The 13,081-nt window shown below is 34.2% G+C and overlaps 2 pseudogenes; both read left to right on the top strand.

The window, feature by feature from the left end:
• Positions 1-4,911: 4,911 nt before the first annotated feature.
• Positions 4,912-5,442, top strand: LOC149224444 (calmodulin-like protein 2 pseudogene; annotated as a pseudogene).
• A 4,068-nt stretch (positions 5,443-9,510) lies between these two features.
• LOC149224443 (calmodulin-like protein 2 pseudogene) lies at positions 9,511-10,204 on the top strand (annotated as a pseudogene).
• Positions 10,205-13,081: the final 2,877 nt, after the last annotated feature.

The following is a 13,081-nucleotide window of genomic DNA, read 5'->3' as shown; positions in this document are numbered from 1 at the left end:
TAGTTTCGTGCATGCATGTTTCACTCTTTTGGGATTGCTAATTATTTTAAATCAAATAATTTTTTCATCTCCCCCAATCTACTATCTCCCCCAATCTACTTAATGAATAAGTTTTTCTAAGTTTATATCCCCGAATAAGTAGTGATTTTTATTTTTGATCTAACTCTCATTTATATTAAAGACCTTATAATCCTTTCCCTAGAGTTTCAATTTTTTCAACTACTGTGGATATTCAAGGCCTTATCCATCATCACTCACATTATGAATAAATATTTGTTGTAGACTCAAACTCTTTGAGTCACTTCCTAGGCATCCATCCTCATTAACATGGCTATGAATGGATGGATGCCTATGTTGGTATTTCTATCCTTCTTTTGTGTGCTATATTGTTCTTTACCAATTCAATTTCTCTTCCCATAACTGTGCCCAACATCTTCTTTTTGCTAGAACTATTTTCTTTCCATAAAAATTCTAGTAGACAAGCTTTTGTTGTTGAGATTGTTCTTCTCTCTTGCATGCATAAATCAAGACCCACTTCAATGTCAAACTGATGCAACATACTATGTTCACAATCTAATTTCTAAAAGCACAAAAAACTTGAAATGGAAAAGGATGCAACATGCAAATAAAACAATCATACAATGGGCGGGTTAACAAAGCAATAATTAAAAATTCAAAGCATTTACAAACAATGCACAAAATGCACTTAAGAAAATATGAACTTTCAGCCAACCCACCAATCTAAGTCTCTTTTGGGGTTTATAAAAGAAAAAAAAATTATAGCACATACTCACTCTATGTCTTCTTTTCTTCTCAAGATCTCTAGCTTCTTCTTCCTCCTTTCCCCTAAAATCAAAATGTTATTCCCCCAACAATGCCTTTGTGATTCCCTCTAATAATATCCCTTTCACCATTAATATTCAAAACTATCAACCAACCAAAATTTAATACTGAATTAAATAATCATGTGATTGATTGATCAATATTTTCTTCCTTAAATCTCTTTATTGCATATCCATCTCACAAATTATTTAATTCATGTGTTACATATATTATTATATTTTATTTATAAAGACTTGGGGGCATGACCCTCACCTACAAACTCCTTCCATTCCCACATCTCCACATTGGTATACTCCAACAACCCATGTCATTAAATGCAAAGAAACATCAATGATACATGAACTCCCAAAGTTGTTCATTGGTGATTTATATGGGAAGAGAATGAATGGCCCACACATTCTTTCCTTCATCTCTATTTGATCCACTTTTGATCCATGAGTATGGCCAATGGAATATGTTTCTGTATCAATTAAGTTCACACATTATTAGTGGATAGTGATATTTAGATTTTCCTCTACTAATAGATTGACTTTGCAACAAAGTTGGAATAGATTTTCACTTAGTGAATATCTTGAAATTGTAATCCTTTTTGGTGCACTTCTTATTCTAATGGTGGTTTGGACCCCTCCTTCATTGTATACTCTCTCAATTCAATGAATTTTTAATATTTCCTATGCTTTTTGGTTGATGTAACCAAGACTTGCATGCTTGGATTTCTGAGACATGCATGCTTTTATTACCTAATCCATTTGCCCAATCCACAAATCAATGAAACCCATATTTTTGGTATGCAATTCAATTTGTCTAATCAAATCACTGGTTTATGAAGGAACAATAAGATGTATCCCTTAAAAAGTGCTTACCAAGGTCTCCTTTGCCATTGTTTGGACATTTTGTGTTGGAGGCCTCTCTTTTTTGTCAATCCCTATACTTTTCTTGGAGCTTCTCTAACTTTTCCTTATATATTTCCATTTCTACATCAATTTTCCCATGGCTTGGTTACATGTTTCCTCTTCCTAAACTAATCCTTCAAAAATCAAGTCACCAAAATGTAAAAACTTGGGTAGTGGAATTCCCACGATTTTCTAAACATCGTTGAAAAAATATTTTTTGAATGATGAGCTCAATTACATTGAACATATTTGAACAACCTCTCACTATTCACGTTGATTTCTCAGTTTTTGAGATTGAACTCTTGGACCTTCTCCTTATTCTTTGTCTTCCCCATCATCATAATCAATTTGCAATATTAATATACACAAAATACAAAATGTGTAGCATGTGGTGTATGGCTCTAATAAATAAATATGCTCAATGACTATGCAAAATGATGTGGCTCAAAAACCATTCTAGAGTGGTGTGCAAACTGAAATTCCATGAGGATAGAACCGTTCTATGGTAACATCAATCCATCCACCTTGGCAAAGACAAGAATGAATTATTACTCTTATTAAAAATGTTGGCTAAATTTAATTTGTATCTTTTGAAATGTCTTATAACTCTATTGATGAATAATGTTTTTTCTTTGAGCTATGCCCTTACATTTATAATTACTACATTATATACCAATATAGATTCATCTTAATTTTGGATCTATCATGTGCCAAGGGAATCAAATCTCTTAAGGTGAAAACCTTTTTAAACTGAAAATACTTGATTTCACCTCAAAGGATTCCTTAGTGGATGATAGATATGGAGTTAGGGTCGATTTATATTGGTTGTAGTTATTTATCAAACAAATTTAAATTGAAAATACTTGATTTCACCTTGAGGGATTCCTTAGTGGATGATAGACATAGAGTTAAGATGGATCTATATTAATTGTAGTTGCTTGTCAAACAAAAAATGAGTTTGATAACATCTCACTTTAAGTAATTTTCAATAGTCATAGGCATGCTCTACTTCTATGAGGATGGGGTAGGGTGCATTTTTTTTTTTTGAAATTATAGACTATAAAATTATTTTGGATTTACTTAACCTTTGTCCATGACTCTCTAGAGATATTGCATCTCCAAACCTCACATCCATATAAATTAATAAGAGTAGTTATAGTCTCAAAGATGAGTTTTTTTAATCTCATATTCAAAGATTGTTATTTACAATTTTTGTTAAGCCCATAGTAAGCTTTTCAACCCCAATTTATCATTTTCTCATTATTATAATTTCACTAGTTTGACCACATTTCCTCCAAATTATAAATAAAAATATTATATAAACCCAATACTCTGACCCTTAATGCTCCCCTTATTTTAACATACAAAAAGATGTTATCTTTCCCTTATTTATATAACCATGTTATAAGAACCCAACCTAAATGGAACAAGCTAATCTTGTAATATGGAGTCAAAGGCACTACTATCACTAAGAATGTCATATGTCAAATTGTATGCTAAGTACAAAAAGATTAATAGAAAAGTGTTATTTTTTCTTTTTATGAAAAAAATTATACACACACACACATATATATATATATAAAATAAAAACATCTTCTATTGAAAATCAAATATAGAGTGATATAAAGTTTAATTAACATTTGTTTCTCTTTTAAATTGGAGTTGTCTAATGAGGCGGAGGAATTGCCCAGATGGTCAAAAGTGGCTGGAATTCGGGCAAAAAAGTTTCAAAAAATCTTGTAGACACATTCTTTGGATCGTGTTTTTGATGATGGAAATTGATTCAGTGCCATCAAAAACATCTAGGACACCTAAAAAGTTGAAGTTTAACAACTATAACTTGGATTTACAAAAATCCTTACCGGATTTTCTCTAAATATGATCGGAATTTCCGTAACTTTTCGGGCAATTCCTCCAACTAGTTAGACTACGGGTTTTAAATTTAGTGATATAATTCTTATAAAATTGTTAATTTTTTATTATTTAAAATTTATTTTTGAATATAGAAAAATTTTAAAAATATTTTATATATCTAAATCACTTAATTTAAATAAAGTTAATGTTGAGAATTTTTTGGTAATAACCACACATCTAGATGGGAACCAACCAATGTGGTTCATCATCATGAACCTTAATCACAATGGGTAGTAATTTCTCAATTTAAGCCTTTGTGATCCATAATTATAATGATAGAATGGTCCAGTAATAACAATAATAACACATTCGTAACAGGTCGACCAAACCCTCTGGGTGTGGTTATTACCAAAAAATTCTCAGCGTTATACTTATGGATCACTAAACCTCAATTTGGAAATTAAATAAATTTAACAATCAAAATTAGTGATTTAAAAAAACCTCTAAAACACTTAAATTATGGAGAATTCATAAAGGCAGAGGAATTGCCCAGATAACGAAAAGTGGCAGGCAAAAAATTTTCAAAAAATCTTGTAGAGACAATGTTTGAATCATGTTTTTGATGGTGGAAATGGATTCAGCATCATCAAAAACTCCAAAAACACCGAAAATTATCTTTTACTTGGATTTACAAAAATCCCTGTCAAATAACTTTCGATACAAAAAAAACATAATCGTTAGACTACTTTAAAAAAATAAAAAAATACACTACCGCAATATTTAGATTGCATTATGATAATACCCCCGAGTCCCGACATGTCCGCACGAACGCCTGGTCTTGGATCCACGAAGCGTGCATGCCTACGTGGGGTTGCTGACGTTTGGGATCCATCCGTTGTTTCCTTTATCCTCTTAGGCTCCAGCAGCGTCCATCCTTGTGCAGAGCCGCTGACTTGTGCGTGACTTCCATTACTGTGTTTCCCAGAATCTTCTTTCGTCTCACCGTCTCCATTCCACACGGTTGGGTAGACAGTCAGAGCCCAACATCTGTTTACTCCGACGGCGAAACAATGGGCGAAAGCAGCAGAGGGCGATCATATAGAAGGTTCTTCATAATTTCATTTATCCAATTTTCCTAAAGCCGTCAATGGTGACCAGAAGCGGAATGAGATTGTTATTGCTCCAAGGGTACCTCGAAAGAGAGCCCAGGAGCTGATATCGCCTATGAAATAATGATCAGTTTTCTCCCATATATTTGGAAACATGCAATGCCTTTTTCATTACTTCTCGCAATACCTGCTCCGAATAATTTACAGCATTAATGTCGCTTTGTATTGACATTGATGAACTTCGCAGAGTGTATGAAACGATAGATGAAAATTGCGATGGCAGGCTAACTGTAACTGAAATGAATCTCTCCCTGAATGGGATCGGTATCGATATTTCAGAAGAAGAGTTAAAATGTGTTGTTGCTCCAATGCCTCAGAGCGGAGACGGTAGCTTAACATTTGATGAATTTGTTGGGCTCTGTCACTTTCGTCTGGACGATACCAGATCAGAAGATGAACTGGGCAATGGGGATGGGTATGAGGATTTGATGGAGGCTTTCAAGGTCTATGATATCAATAACGATGGCTTCATATCCTCCGCCGAGCTTCAGCGGGTGCTCTGTAGTCTGGGATTCATGGAAGGGGAAAATCTAGAAAACTGCCAGAAGATGATATGTACATATGATTCGGACTCCAACGGGCTATTGGACTTTCTTGAATTCAAGAACATGGTGACCTGTAAGATCCATGTTGATCCTCAGAGATCTTAGAGATTTCGGCTCCATATTGTGAACGAGGGTTAACGCTACCCTGTACTCATCTGAATTGGAAAATACTCATCTGAATTGGAAAATACTCATCTGAATTTGAAAATGTTCATTCTCATTGATATAAAGTATTTATATCTTAATTGCACAAGAGTGCATGGATCAATAGTTGGGGGCAGTCGGCTGCCACGCACTCCATTAGAGATGAGTCTCGATTTGTAAAGCTGCGTAGCAGTATATAAAAGTTTCAATGAGGTTGTAATGTGAATGTTTCAAAATGTGATAGATGTCAACTTGTCTGACACATATATATGTACAAAAAAAGAGGACCCCATAAAAACTAGCCCCTTCCTTTTAAAAAAAGAAAAAGAAAAGTATTTATATCTTAATTACTCACTCATCTTACATAATATAGCGGGGACTATTTATGTACCTAGTAACAACCTAATCACCCTGATCACTTTGCTCAAATATAATGGAGAACTAATGTAATGATTATAAATTTAAATGTATTCTTTCATTCTTATATATTTTGCAACAACTTCACAAAGATGTTTAAAGTGTAATCCATGGCAATAATTTTTTTTTAACCTAGGCAAGCATCTTGTCCCATGATCTAATTTTGTCTTTTGCATTCCCATTTAGCTTGGTGCGTGCATGCTTCACTTCTTGGGATTTCAATTAGTTTAAATCAAATAATTTCTCTATCTCCATAATTCACCGAATGACTTCTGACTTCTTCTCGGTTTAATCTCACTAAGTCTGTAGTGATTTCTATCTTTAGTCTAACCCTCGTTTATATCAAAAACTTTATAATCCTCTTTTTTAGAGTTTCAAATTTTCCAATTGCTTCGTTGACAATCAAAGCGCTAGCCATCATCACTCACATTAAGAATATTTATTCTATATCTTTTTATTTGAGTTACTTGTAAGGTATCTATCATCATTAACATGGCTCTTGGTCTTCAATATTTAGGTAATTTGATTTGCAACTCTTCTATATTATTCATGAGTTTATGATGATGTTTCAACTCTTTTTTTTTGTGTGTTATATTGTTCTTTACTAATATAATTTCTCTTTTTCTAGATTTACTTAACAACTTTTTTTTACTACAACTATTTTCTTTATAAGAATTTTACCCAACAAGCTCTAGTTGTTGAGATTGTTCTTCTTTCTTGCATGCATAAATCAAGGTCTGCTTTAACACTCTATAAGAATTCTACCCAACAAAATCAAGACCTGCTTCAACACTCTATAAGAATTCTACCTAACAAGCTCCCATTGTTGAGATTGTTCTTCTCTCTTGCATGCATAAATCATGACCCGCTTCAACACCAAAGTGATGCAACACATTAGGGTCACAAATCTAATTTCTAAAAGCACACAAAAATTGAAATGGAAGGATGCAACATGGAAATAAAGCAAACATACAATGGGCGGCTAAAAAAGCATTAAGTAAAAATTTAAAGCGTTTGCAAACAATGCACAAAGTGCACTTAATAAAATATAAACTTTGACCCAAATTATCTCTTCAAGATATTAAAACTACCCATGAATCTAAGTCTCAGTTCGGTTTACAAAAGAAAAAGGAAATTATAGAGCAAAGTTACTGATCAAATGAGAACTATTACCTCAAAACAAGAACTCTATCAAAAAAACCCAAAAAAACATGAAAAACGAGGTTGAAAACGAAACTACCCACTAATCTAAGTCTCGGCTCTGTTTACAAAAGAAAAAAAAAATTATAGAACAAAGTGACTGATCAAACGAGAACTATTACCTCAAAACGATAATTCTAGCAAAAAAACATGAAAAAAGAGGTTGAAAAAGAAAAGTGTTGATGTTCAAATAACTTCTTTTTTAAAGTAAATTTTCAACATTTTTTAAAAATGGCAGAAAAAATAACTTTTTTGTTAAAAGACACCTTGAAAACAAAAAGTGTTGATGCTTCAGAATAAATTTTCAACATTTTTAATCAAGTTTTTCGAATTAAAAAAAATGTTGAAAATTTAGATGTTATTCCAGAATCAACGCTTTTTGTTTTCAAGGTACCTTTTGTAAAAAAATGTGAAAATTTACTCGGAAAAAGAAAATAAAAAGAAATAAAATAATAAAATAATAAAATAAAATAAAATAAAAAATAAAAAATAAAAAATAAAATTATTGTAGCATGACACATTTCGTTTTCACCTTGTTTTTTTGAGGTTTTTTTGGCTAAGTTCTCATTTTGAGGTAATAGTTCTTGTTTGATCGGTAACTTTGTTCTATAATTTCATGTTGCATCCTTCCATTTCAATTTTTGTGTGCTTTTAGAAATTAGATTTCTGACCATACTGAGTTGCATCACTTTGGTGTTGAAGCAGGTCTTGATTTATGCAGGGAAGAGAGAAGAACAACCTCAAGAAAGAGAGCTTGTTGGGTAGAATTCTTATGGAAAGAAAATAGTTCTAGCAAAAGGAAGTTGTTAGGTAGAGCTATGGGAAGAGAAATTGTATTGGTAAAGAACAATATAGCACAAAACAAAAATACCAGCATAGGCGGATGAATAATATAGAGGAGTTGCAAATCAAATTATTTAGATATTGAAAGCCATGTTAATAAGGATGGATGCTTAGGAAGTGACTCAAAAAGTAAGATCTACAATAAATATTCATGATATGAGTGATGATGGCTAAAGCTTTGAATTTCCAAAGTAGTTGAAAAAATTGAAGCTTTCAAAAAAAACTCATAAAATATTTGATATAAATGAGAGTTATATCAAAAATAAAAATCACTACTTACTTAGGAAGCATAAACCTAGAAAATCTCATTCATTATGTGGATTGAGGAAGATGATGAAATTATTTGATTTAAAATAATTAGCAATCCCAAGAGAGTGAGCATGCATGCACCGAGCTAAAAAGAAATACATATACTAGAAAAACTCATTCATTATATGGATTAAGGAAGATGATGAAATTATTTTATTTAAAATAATTAGCAACCCAAAAGAGCGAGCATGCATGCTCCGAGCTACAAGAAAATACATATACTAGAAAAGCTCATTCATTATGTGAGAGAAAAACTCATTCAGTATGTGGATTACCCCATGCACCGAGGTAAAAGGAAATACATATACGGGATGGTACAATTTGAAATTGGATAAACAAAGAAAGAAAAAGGACAAAATTATATCATGGGACAACAGCATCAAATTAGATCATGGGACAGGATGGTTGCTAAGATAAAGGGTAAATTCATTGCAATGGATTACACTTTAAAGTTAGTTTAAACATCTTTATGAAGCTCTAAAATTCAAGAACAAAAATATATAAAAATGAAAGAGTACATTTCTTTATTCCATTAAAATATATATAAGAATGAAAGAATACAGTTAATTATTACATTTGTGCTCCATTAGAGGCACTGCCTTCCATCACTGTTGTCACCATCTCCATTCGACACGGTTATTTGGACCTGTTGCTGCGACGGCGAGACAGTGGGCGAAAGCAGTGCGCATCGATCCAGAAGGTTCTTCATAATTTCATTTCTCCAATTTTCCTGACGTCGTCAATGATCACTAGAAGCGGGATGAGATTGTCATCGCGCACATGTCCGCGCGAACGCATGGTTGAAGCGTGCATGCCTGCGTGGAGTTGCTGACGTTTGGGATCCATCCGTTTTTCCTTTACTCTCTTGGGCTCCACCAGCGGCCATCCTCCTGCAGAGTCGTTGACTTCTGGGTAACTTCCGTTGCTGTGTTTGCCAGAATCTTCATTTTTCTCACCGTCCCCATTCCACACGGTTGGGTAGACGGGGATGGAATTTGACGGGCAAATTGCTTATTATGGGGTGATTTGCCCGTCAAAATACAGTTGAAGTTTTACAAAATCGTGTTTTTAAGAAATTGTGAAAACATGTGAAAAATGTGTGAAAACAGTCGAGTGAGTCTATTTTGAAATTCCATCCCAGAGCCTAACATCTGTTTCTCCGACGGCGCGCGATCCGTCTAGAAGCTTCGTCATAATTTCCAGAAGCTTCTTCATAATTTCATTTACTCAATTTTCTCCTATATATTGGGAAATCTGGCATTGCATTTTTCATTACTTCTCGCAATACCTGCTCCGAATAATTTACAGCATTAATGGCGCTTTCTATTGATATCGACGAAATTCGCAGACTATATGAAACGATCGATGAAAATTGTGATGGCTGGCTGACTGTAAATGAAATGAATCGCTTCCTGTGTCGAATCGGAATCGATATTTCAGAAGAAGACTTAAAATGTGTCGTTGCACAAATGTCTCAGGGCGAAGACGGTAGCTTAACATTTGATGAATTTGTTGGGCTCTGTCACTTTCTTCTGGACGATACCAGATCAGAAGATGAATTGGGCAATGGGGATGGGTGTGAGGATTTGATGGAGGCTTTCAAGGTCTATGATATCAATAACGACGGCTTCATATCCTCCGCCGAGCTTCAGCGGGTGCTCTGTAATCTGGGATTCAAGGAAGGGGAAAATATAGAAAACTGCCAGAAGATGATATTTACATATGATTCGGACTCCAACGGGCTATTGGACTTTCTTGAATTTAAGAACATGATGACCTGTAAGATCCCTGTGCATTCTCAGAGATCTTAGAGATTTCGGCTCCATATTGTGAACCAGGGTTAAAGCTACCCTGTACTCATTTGAATTTGAAAATGTCCCTTCTCATTGATATAAAGTATTTATATCGTAATTACTCACCATATCAGCGACCATTTATGTACCTAGTAACAACCTAATCACGCTCACAACTTTGCTCAAATATAATGGAGGACTAATGTAATGATTAAAAATTTAAATGTATTTTTTCATTCTTATATATTTTTCTCTTAAATTTTGCAACAACTTCATAAAGATGTTTAAAGTGTAATCCATTGCAATAAATTTATTTTTTTAGCTAGACAAGCATCTTGTCCATGATCTAATTTTGTTTTTTCTCTTTCTTGGTTTTTTTAATTTCAAATTTTACCACCACATATATGCATTCCCGTTTAGCTTGGTGTGTGCATGCTTCACTTCTTGGGGTTTCAATTAGTTTAAATCAAATAATTTATCTATCTTCCTAGCTCACCGAATGACTTCTCACTTCTTAGGTTTATGCTCACTAAGTAGGTAGTGATTTTTATCTTTGGTTTAACTCTCGTTTATATCAAACACTTTATAAGTCTCTCGTTTAGAACTTCAAATTTTTCAATTGCTTCGTGGACATTTAAAGCACTAGCCATCGTCACTCATATTATGAATATCTGTTCTAGATCTTTTTCTTTGAGTTACTTCCTAAATATCTATCTTCATTAACATGGCCTTCAACATCTAGGTAATTTGATTTGCAACTCTTCTATATTATTCATCAGCCTATGCTGGTATTTCTACCCTTCTTTTGTGTGCTATATTGTTCTTTACCAATACAATTTCTCTTCCCATAAATCTACCTAAAAACTTCCTTTTGCTAGAACTATTTTCTTTCCATAAGAATTCTACCGAACAAGCTCTCGTTGTTGAAATTGTTCTTCTCTCTTACATGCATAAATCAAGACCCGCTTCAACACCAAAGTGATGCAACACAGTATGGTCACAAATCTAATTTCTAAAAGCACAAAAAAATTGAAATGGAAGGATGCAACATGCAAATAAAGCAAACATACAATGGGCGGCTTAGCAAAATTAATTAAAAATTTAAAGCATTTACAAACAATGCACAAAGTGCACTTAAGAAAGTATAAACTTTGAGCCAAATTATCTCTTCAAGATATTAAAACTACCCACGAATCTAAGTCTCAATTGGGTTTACAAAAGAAAAAGGAAATTATAGAACAAAGTTACCGATGAAACGAGAACTATTACTTCAACACCAAAAAACGAAAAGTGTTGATGCTGGAATAACGTCTTTTCAGGGTAAATTTTCAACATTTTTTAATAAGATTTTTGGAGTCATGATATTTTATATTTCACGTCATTATTTAAAAATGTTGAAAATTTACTCCGACCTAAAAAAAAAGAGAGGGGGGGGGGGGGCATTATTCCAACAACACTTTTTGTTTTCAGGGTGTCTTTTGTAAAAAAATTGGTTTTTATTGCTACTTTTAAAAAATCTTGAAAATGTTGATCTAGATTGTCAATGATGTTAATATGGCAATATTCTATATATGAAGCCAAGGAGAAGCAGAGCAGATCCATGAAGAAACTAGAGCAAGAAGCCAAGGAGTGAAGCCACAGGAAAGCCAAGGAACGAAGCTACAGGAAAACCAAACCATGAGTAAGAGTCTGTTACAAACTGTTCTTATTAAAATATTGCATATGCTCAAGAGTAAGAGCCATATCATAGATATCGCATGAAATATCAGAAAGAGCCAACAAGAACAACAACTATCGGAAGAGCAGGGGTAGGAAAGTATGACTCAAGTCCCGCACTCGTGAAGTCCCGCAAAGAGGAAGAATTCATCAGAAGGAGCAAAGAGGAACACGCAACGAGGAAAGCACCAACAAGAACAATAGTTGTCGAAAGAACGGGGGTAGGAAAGTATGACTCAAGTCCCGCACTCGTGAAGTCCCGCAAATCGTTGTTTGTGATAAGGTGCGGATCCAATCGCTCCATTATAAACCGCCCTATTGTAATATCGCATCCGCATGGACCCGTTATATTATTGTGGACCTGTTACACCATTACAACATGATTCAATGTTATATCATATCCGCATTGGAAGTCATGTATTAAAAAGGAATGCCACTTGAAATCTGCGATTGCGATATATATATATATATATATATATATATATATATATATATATATACAGACCCACGGGACCATTACAATACGTTGTAATACAACATTGCATCCACCACATCGCAAGTTTTTTAAAAGTTATTGTCACATTAAAACCCCGATGAAATATAAGTATGCATACCCGCTACACAATTATAATATGTCCTAAAGAAATATCGCATCTGTCGCATATCGCAAGTCTTGAAGAGATGTAACAATGAAAAGTCGCTGATTGCGATAAGGTTATGGATCCGACAGGTTTATTAACTACTGCTTAAGATTGCATCACATCCGCTCCATTAGCAGTAGCGGAATCATTGTGTTATGTGTGAACCTCCGAAAAGCTGTGATTGCAATTAAGGTGATGATGTGGCTGGTGGGACCACCCATTATATGTTTTGTTTTAACTATGTTGATATATGAAGATCGATGATGTTGATATCAGAGGACAGAGTATGTTATGGGCACGACTTGTAAAATACCTCCGGAAGCTGCGATTGCGATTAAAGGAATGACGTGGCACGTGGGATTCCAATATGGTTTTTTAATATGCAGCCCTTTTGTAATTTGGCATCCTTCCGAATGAACGTGTCCTTTGAGTATTGGTTAATTCGAAGAGACAAAGGAAGTCGAAGAGCGAGCGCAGAGGAAGCCGAAAGATCAAGCGAGCGAAAAGAAAGCCAAAGGTTAGGGGTATCAGGCATATATAACAGAGAACAAGGAAATTTTACAGGTTGGTGAAACTATAAGAAACAGAGGAAGTCGAAGGTCTGGCAGACGTGGAAGAAGTAGGCAGACAGAAGTAAGCCATAGGTCCAACAGGGTTGGGAGCATAGAATTACTACCAAACAGATCCAGACAATTTACAGTAGAGGGTTGGAGC

The sequence above is a fragment of the Pinus tabuliformis genome, chromosome Q (assembly GCF_031772625.1).
Source record: "Pinus tabuliformis cultivar Carrire ecotype Pingquan chromosome Q, CPIR1, whole genome shotgun sequence".
NCBI classification, from domain to species: Eukaryota; Viridiplantae; Streptophyta; class Pinopsida; order Pinales; family Pinaceae; genus Pinus; species Pinus tabuliformis.
This window is presented reverse-complemented; position numbering and strand designations above follow the sequence as displayed.